This window comes from Ornithodoros turicata, chromosome 1 (assembly GCF_037126465.1).
Source record: "Ornithodoros turicata isolate Travis chromosome 1, ASM3712646v1, whole genome shotgun sequence".
Classification (NCBI taxonomy): Eukaryota; Metazoa; Arthropoda; class Arachnida; order Ixodida; family Argasidae; genus Ornithodoros; species Ornithodoros turicata.
The window spans coordinates 106,443,224-106,452,894 of record NC_088201.1 but is presented as its reverse complement, the minus strand read 5'-3'; positions in this window follow the sequence as shown (position 1 = coordinate 106,452,894).

Sequence of the window (9,671 nt, the reverse complement as noted above, 5' to 3'; positions counted from 1 at the left end):
AGAAGAAAAGAACCGCGAAAAATTACACGGCATTTGTTCCCGACTAGCTGTAACAGCAAGAAACCGTAGCGCACGCTAATAAACTGAGAAAAAGACACCCATTTCTGTCACCTGATAATTCTTGCATAATGCCACATACAGAGTCGCATTGCTCTTGCGTAAAGTAAGCTCAGGACAGGGATACACAAATCCATAGGTGAGCAGGGAAAAGGCTTAAGTCGAACCGCTCAGGAATAATCGGAGAATCACCGCTTATCGCTATGCGCGGCTAGCACAACATGACAGCAACAAGGTATTAGCAAAGGGTAAAATTTGCAAGACACTACTGAACAAGTCCAGACATCGCGAACAAAATACTGCTCATCGGGGAAAAGGTCTAAGCCTGCGACAGAAAATCATATAGAGCATACACAACTTCATTTTTCTATTTAAACTAAACGCGGTTTGCTAAACTAAACGCGGTGTGCTCGGAAAACGACGTACAAAGTTTCTCAGGGAGCAGATAAATATAGGAATTTCTACTCCGTGCTCAGATACCAGCATTTCTGCTCAAAAACCCATGACTGCAAAATTAAGCACTGCTTACTTCGTCAAGATATCGAACACCCAACAAAATCAAGCAAACAAGCCCTCTTCCACTGATAGAACACTATTCAGCTTTTACCAGGAGGCTTTCTTCTGCGTAAAAGTAGAGAAAATAAGAAAAGAGCAACGAAAATTACACGCACTTTCGGTCGCATAGCTATAAGAGAAAAAAAAAAAATAAATAACGAGGCACACGTTAATCAATTGTGACAAAGACACCCATTTCTGCAATCAGATAATTATTGCATAATGCTAAATACTCAATTGCATTGTCCCTGCATGAAGAAAGCACAGGAAAAGGACACACAATTTATCTTAAGCGAGCAGGGAAAGTCACTTCTACTCGGACAGCTTAATACCATAAAGTCTGAATTTTTGCAAAGAAAACAAAGCTTGAACAGCGCCACGAACGTGACAGATACATACTAACAAACGAACAACAGCAGGACCGACGTCGGGCACTCATAAAATACCCTCTCCAAAACAAAGACCTCACCGGGTTCGCGAGGCAATTCCATTAAAAACGCTCGTCCAATCCAACAGACAGCAATGCAAACGCGACTACCTATATTTTTTAAACCACTATTTCACGCAATAGTACATAAATGTATCACTCGTGTCACACGAAAAGGCAAACACTTACTTGTCAAGTGGGGTCCCAGCGCGCACGCACACACACACACACACACACACACACACACACACACACACATTTTCACACTCAAAAACACAAAGTCTATTCACAGCCACATAAATCCACATTATTCCTCAGGTCAATAATTATCCAACCAGCGCCAAATGACGGCTCACACAAGTATGCGTACCCAAAGGTCTTCGTTCCGGATGTAATAGGATATCACGAGTCAACCGTCGCAAAGCAAAAAAGAAATGAATGCATGTTCGCTATACATCCGAAGAAAACGGTGCCGTGCTTCTACGCAGCGATCATTATACAGGAGTGAATTCACTTTCGTTTTTCCTTTTATTTCCTTGCACCCATATATAAGAATATTATAGAGCAGAACGGGTAAATGTGAACATCATTCTCTACACACTGTAGCTTTCATCATTTTTAAACCAAACCACTTAACATGTGTTCATAGGTCTTCACTAAATAGGTGAGACGATAATGACTCAAAATAAAATCAAATAAAATAATCATTCCAGCATCGCTGGCTGCAAGCTTGGGTACCCAACAGAGCTGCGCACTCCCATCAACACGCCTTGGGCTGACCTTACACACCCGAAGCTTTTTCTGAATACATTCTGCTGGCGCTGGAATAAAAGATTTATCGCGAGGGTACTACAATGTCAGCTCTGCTTCTGTTTAAGTGATAAAACAGTGCGCTCACTCGGGGAATCGCGCGCTCACTCGGAGAATGGTAGAGCTGAGAACTGGGCTTCTCTGCTTGTTTGTTAGATGTTGTTAGGACGGGATCACTCTGGTTTACACTTCGCAAAATAAACTTCGAGAATAAACTCCTCAAAATAAATCACGAAAAAATCCACGGTGTAATGATAAAGCCGTAAAAATCAACTTTTGCGATACAAATGCTTCAGATTCAAACTTTCAAAATAAATCGTATCTGATTGGTCGACAGGCACGGCAGCCTCAGAGCAGCGAAGACTTTTGGCTCCCGCGTCTCAAAATAGTTCCCCGCAGGGTGAGGCTTTTTGCGGTGGGCTGGGAACGAGAGTACCGAGTCCGGACCAATCGTTTACTGTATTCTCCGCCGGCTATCAGGATTCTGTTGACACTGCAGTTAATGATTTGCTCTGCTGCTCGCCTGTCAAATTTGAGTATGTCGAACTCTGAATTCGTGTGGTGTCACCGAATGAGTTCCCGGTGTTGGTCCCAGCCGTCCCAGCTATGGTGGACACCTGCTATATTATGAACATTGTCGCGAACATCGCCATTCTCCTGCAGCTGCCTTGGTTGTGAAGTCGTAGAGTTGAAAAGTGACGATCGACGAAAAAGCCTGATTCCGATACCGTGTGGATGTGTTGTGTTTATCCGTCTGTATGTGTTTGTGTGTGTTCCAGCCTCAGAACCGTAGAATCGTGAAATCGGAACCTGCCTGTGGTTTTCCTTGTGAGCCTACGTTCTGATTAACGCACGGAACAGGTACTGGACAGACTCTCGAAATGCATTTCTGCAAATAAGCTGCATATGAATGTGAAGAAATTGTGTGTTTGTTTGCAAGAAAAAAACTATTTTCTCTCGAATGAATAACTTGAGTCAGCAGAGGTCCTAATTTTTTTGTAACCAGCATACGGTAATCTCAAAGTGTAACGAAATAAGATTCTAATTTCAGGAACATCCACATTGATTCGCGCACCTTCCTAGACAACGATTTGCCATGCAAAAGCTGCAAAAGATGTATCTAGACATAATACTTCAAGCACTTTGTTTTCACTGATCTTTGAATACACTGGAACCGAAGAATGCCATTTTCAAGGTATTAAAAACCATGAAATTTTCTCGCAGGAATGTTTGCATCTTTTTTATTCGCGTGGACATACAGTGTAAATTCTGATTATCAGATGTCGGAACTGAAGAAAACTAAGAGCAATGAAGTAACTGAAATCAGAAGTGTGAGAAATGAATGGCACCCTCTGTTGTATTTGTTTGCCTTCCTTTCTCTCCTATGATCTTCGCATTCAGAAATCCCCAAGTACGTTTATTAGCAGTCACTCTTTATGCCAAGCACCCACGCCAAGAAGAGGTCTAAAATTTACGGTACCAGCTACTTCACTGTATGGTACCCTTGCACCCATTTTTACAGCTTATAAATATTGTGCTGAAATATGAAATCGCTGTAAAACTTGCATCCTGTACGACATTACATTAAATGTGCTGCTTGCAGTTCTGCAGCGTTGTTTCTTCCTCACGTTCAAGTGAAAAGGCAAAAAGAACGCTCCGGGACTTACTCTCACACAGCCATTATTTCGGGGCCATGTCCTCGCACTAAATGGTCACGAGCATACTTTGAAAAACTATAGCGGCACATAGGGAAACCGACATTGCATTTGCACCGACCTTCTATTTCTAATAATTAAACGAGACCTAATTAGTACATTCGCTTCGGATGTAGAACATGTTGTCATCCTTTATAACTGCAAAAATATTATTTCTCTAAGAATAAAATATCAGTCCATGGGCATGCTATATGCACTGCACCTACTAGAAATTAACCAGTGCTTGCTGAAAATATACTGGTATTTGTGTCTTATGTGATGTATGGCCCACATTTTCTTTTTGACCAGCTATGCCAGTGTGAGAGCTCCTACGCCAGACTAGCTAATTCCTCCTCTTTGTCCTCTATGTGGTCACATATATGTTACGCTACAAGGAAGCTACCTGATACCACAGTACCAAAGAGGTGAATTTACATGAAGACAATCACATAGCAGAGTGAATAGCAACCACCATTATTGACTTAGTTTGCTTGGTCGATGACAACTGAAGGTGGCATATTTCTTTCCTCGGATTTTTTTTATTGGTTTGTTCCAGCTAAAAACAGAAGCCATACACTGAGCAGCAGGGCATAATAAAACCATCCATAAGCATCACTTTGCCTCTTTGGCTTTGGCAAGCGTGACTTTGCCTCCACAAGCATAACTTTGACATAATTGCTTTGTGCCGTGATATAGGGTACTATGACTGTGTTCGCAGTACGATTTAAAACGTTGGCCCCTATAGGGCTAGATTGTAGCCCCTTATTGCGTGCAAATATTCTGATGCCTGCAGAGCTGTAAGCTGTTCTTCCGGATGAAAGAAAGCTTGAAGACTGCATACGTTGTGGCTCACTGCCAAAGAGATGCGGTTGGAGAAGAAATTACTGGACATAAAGCACAGTGAGGCATGCTCCACCCAGGCCACAAGGAGGTACACAATTAATTTGAGCCACCTTCTGTTAATGCAGCAAAAACACCTATTTCCACTGAAAGAAAGACTGACTTTTTTTTTCTGTTGTGGTTGAAGGGCACACGAGATCATAATAAATTGTTTCCAAAAGCTGTTACGTCGCATTCTGACATGATCTGAGCCAATATGGTCAGCTGATGCTATAAGACCTACAGAAAACACATGCCAGCAGATCCTGAACATGCTATAGGAGAGGGTATGCCCTTGAAATGATGAGATTTGTTCACTTTCCAGATGACTTCAGGTATGTGAAAACAATCATAAATGTTGACAAAGCTGTTATGAAGCAGCGACTGCAATTAATCTGTAGAACTGGGCAGAACGGTTGAATGCAGCATTTGTTCAAAGTGTGCTATAGCGTCATGCAGATGGGATATGAATGAGGTGACGAAACATTTTTCTTGCGTAAGAGCAAAAACACCTGTAGGTTCTCAAATTATTATTTTTTTTTTGCTTCCTCGATGGCCTCAACTCACGAACAAGCTGCAGCACATTATGGTGACAATTTTTTTAAATTTTTCTTAAAGAAAAATAAACCTTTAGATTTTCAATATGTTGCAGGAGAGGACTAGTTATACAAATAAGGGAAGATTTCTTTTAGACGACCTATATGTGAATATACTATCTGAAAAAAAAGTAATTTTTTGCAAGTGCTTGTTATTCTCAAACACATGGTTAAACAATGAATATAGATCCGCTTGATATTTTTATGTGAAGCTAATCACAAGCAATCAGTTACAAGCATAAATAATCTGGGGCTCCTTCAAGAATGCTAATGTGTCAGAAATTTATTGTAAACTTGACTCCAAATGTGTTCCTTTCTCGAGTTCTCACCACGTCACCAGATTTATTCTCGTTCTACATACCCTTTGGGATGGCAGAGCCGTAGTTCCCCTCTAACACCAGGCAAGGAAAGCGCACAAATGATGCATATGTAGATGTCAGTTAAGGAAGCTCGTAAGGGACAACTTCATATTTCGGCACAGTTTAATGTGCCCCCATTGTTCAAGAAAACAAAATGATGAGTTACATTCGATATATGCATCATCTAAAAAATGCACACACTTTTTTTCAGTGATATTTAACAGAGTCAAGCTACATCTCTGGCTGGTTTTGGCTGGAATAGCCCAGGTTGACAGTTACACAAGCTGATGTATGTCAGCACTGAAAATATAAAGGAGAAAAGGCAATTTAAAATGCCTCACTCAATTTACTACTTTTCATAGCTTACACCTTGACAGGTGTTTTTTATCCTAAAATGGTTTCATTGTCAAAATCAACGAGAATGACCGTCATCACATTAACAAGTTTCAACTGTATATCAAGTAATAACAAACATGTGCTTACTTTTTCTGCAATCAAGATGTAAATTGCATCGTTGAGTTGCAGGCTTCAGTGAAAAATCACGGCTTGTGATGTCACTGCTGAGTGAGTACGGCACTGCTTGTGACGCAACATGTGATTACAGTGTCTTTCACCCCACCCCACGTTATTTCATGAGCAGTTGGCATCAGAATCAATCAGCTTGCATGATGCACTGATGAAGGGTAATTTCATGTGTGCCAATAAACATACTGCAGTGCTAATTTACAATGTAGTTTGTGGCTGTGGAGCACACTCATATTCAGTATGCCATGTGAACTAGGGGAGCATTTTCTGGCATAAACATTAGATGAGTGAAGACCCCCAAAAAATGTAACCGCTGTTTACGTGCATTTGACAACCCGCATTTTTGTTGCTGAGAGGCTCTCTTCGTAGCAAGAGGGAAAGGGTGCTGGCAATGTGGCGCATGTTCATAGGATGTAGAACCAGAGACACAGAAAAAAATTGACAGCATATCATGATCTCAATCATGTCATTGTGTCCGTGTTTCTGTCTCCTGTTCTGCATTTGTTAATCTTTTTGTGTAGTTGCTGGGGTCAGCAAATAGAGCACATCCAGAACATGCAAGGCATACATTTCCTCATTCTCCTCATTACTCATTCAAGTAATGTTGAAGAAGTAACAATGCGAAGAAACAATACAACAGTGAAGCTGGCTTCAGTAGACTACAACATGTAACAATATACAGTATGCCTCAGTGTTTCCCAAACCGTGTGTCAGGACCCCCATTGAGGCCACGATAGCCCAAACGGAGCCCAAGAGAAAGCAGATGAAGTGAGGGCAATATGCCACAAAACCAAGGAAACTATCTCACTACGACTGCATTATATTGAAGTTGCTTTACAAAAATGCAAGTTCAGTTCAGCACAGAATCAGTCGGGAAACAAGCTAACTCGCAGCAATGCTTTGAATCAAGTGTGCCGCAGTATTCCTCACTGTATCATGACGAGACCGTGGACCTACATCAGACGCTACTTGCACGCACTAGTATAACATTCATATTTCTTTATTGATTTCGAGAACCCCAAGGGTCCGGAGGACATTACATGGGGGGTGGGAGCTGGAGCGTAAGATACATTTACAGCAACTTGATAGAAACAAACAAGCAAGCAGAAAAGGACAACACAATTAGCCGTAAGTAAACAGGAAAATAAAGAAACGACGACAGTACAATCTTATATGAAAACAAGTATTAAAGTGTGAAACAGGGAGTTCGTTCACATAAGTACAGATAATTAACAAATATGATAAGGGGGAGGTGAAAAATTTCATAGCAACTGACATACAAGCGTGGTGGTCTTGTGGGTGGAGTGAACGGGAGAGGGTGTTACAAAATAGTGTATGGTAGATAATAGTTGCGAGAGGTGATGGGAGGTTGCCATACCTGCGGTATGGCAGAATCTTGGAGTGACTGAGTAAATATGCAACATAGAATCTTGCTGGAAATAGATCTCGTGTTGTATAGAACCTTCTGGTTAATAGAGTCCGGACCAGCACTCGACGACAGCTTAAGTGACTCAATGATTTTACAAATACCGTGAGTGCTGATATGAATGGGGACCATAGGTGACAAGGCGATTACTGATAATGGAGTTTGGGTGTACCCGTTATCGGTGTTGAAAACGGATGAAAACAAGGAAGCGAAAGCGTTGGCGCAGTCGCTGTCGGCGGGTGTCAGTTTGACTGATACGGTGGGATTTTAGTGGAGATAAGATTTTCCAAAATTGTTTTGGTTTATTCGTCAAGAGAGACGGGAGGTCGATGGTAAAGAACTTATGTTTCACTTCCTTGATCGAGCACCTGTATTCCCGTTCACAGTAGTGAAATTTAGCCCATGATACGTTGTCGCCAAGACGCTTTGCTTTCCTGAATAAGCGCTTTTTTCTGGTTAGCAAGATTTTAAGACTTTTCGTGAACCAAGGATTGTGATCATAAGATTTCACTCTTATCTTTGGAGCATTGTACTCGGTAAGCTAGTTTATGTTGTCACGAAAGAGGGACCAGTTATCCTCAATGGAGTGAGGCAAGGTGCCATGAAATGAATTTTCATACAGAGCTTCAAGACCCTCGTTGATGGCTTGGAAGTTAGCTCGAGCATAGTCGTATATGGTTTTATCGTTGAATTTATGAACATTTGGACTACTTGAAGAGATACCATCAGTGACATGCAAAGAAGTGATGTGCTCAGGATGGGAAGTTAAAACCAAGTCAAGGGTTGACTGCGTGGCATGAGGTATTCGGGTAGGATGTGGAACGACATGCGATAGATTAAATGTAAGGCATAAATCCACAAACAGTGTCTCTTGTGAACTCCGGGAAAGATTGCCGTGGAGCAAGTCCCAATTTATTGACCGTATATGTATCAGCGTATATTGAAGGTGTATATTACTGTATATGTATCAGGGCAGATTTCAAGCTTCCTGAGCGCGCACAGACGGTGATCTCAGTTGTCTCGCGACGTAACAGACGGAGAAAGACACCGGCTGACACACACAGACATCCCGAAGGCTATGCCCATCTTTGTTGATGCACCCACGAATCCACAGGAAGACTGCCGAAGCTCTCCCACTCGTATTAAGTACCTGTAGCTTGAACTACAAACAGTTTAGTGCACACTCCACGAAACGAGAACAGCTGATTGCTGCTTTCATGGGCGCGGCCATGCGAGCGGCCATGCGAGCCGAGAAGGACCGTTCAACAGAGGAGCAATTTTAGGTAAGTTCGAACGTGGCGCCAGTCGTCGGTGCAACAATTCCCAGAGTGAACCGAGTTCAATCAGCCTAGATAACGCTTTTTTCATTCTTTTTCTTTCTAGTAATATTTATCATTCTTTTTGATTCATTTCCAATTCTAATTCCAATTCCAGCTCAACCGCTCAGCGCGCTGACACTAGTGCAACGTAGAGTCAATAAATCTTTCGCTTCCTCGCTTCCCTAAGGAGAAGAGTACTTGAAGTATATTCCTGTTGTGTGATTCCTTTTTTCCCTCTCTACGTTCCAGAAACATACGGTTTCTGAGCCAAGACAATATAGTTGCGAGCGCAGTTGACTTACAGAAGTATCCCATACAGATCCCGTACCGTGAAGACCACCACCCCAACGTGGTTGCCACGGTTTCGGTTTTGGCCATTTGCATGTCAAAATTCAGGGATTGATATTTTAATACACGTACGCGTTTCAAAATTTGTAAACGTGGATTATAACTAGGACAGTCTCTCATATCGGTATCTGGCTTTTGTTCAAGACGTCCTTATTAGAGTTAATTAATGAATTTAATTGATTAGTCATCCTTATTAGTCATTACAGTCTCTCTTGGAAAAGATACGCGCCCGTAGAACTCAACTGTGAAAAGGACGTGCTCTCGTGACTTTTTTATAAAAGTTTGTCCCCCCCAAGCTGAAACACACACACACACACAAAATAAACGGGGTGCCACAAACGCATACTTTGTGGTCGTAGCCATATTTTAATGGAGATTTTTTTTTAAATAAAACAACTAGGACTATGTGTACATTAGTTTCGCACGTACGCGTACGCGAGTGGAGGCAAACCTTATCTGCAAGGTATTTTGGCATTCTAATTTGCATAATTCACTAAGATGTTTTTTTTTTGTGTGTGTGAAGCTCTTTTTCTTTCTTCGAGAACCAGAAAGAGCAGAATTGCTGGCAATCGGTTTAGATATGAGATGAATCCTTCATCTATATGCTTCAAATTATTATCCCCAGAGGTGACATTTGTTTTTAGTGCACCGTTTCAGATTTTCCATTATCGAGATA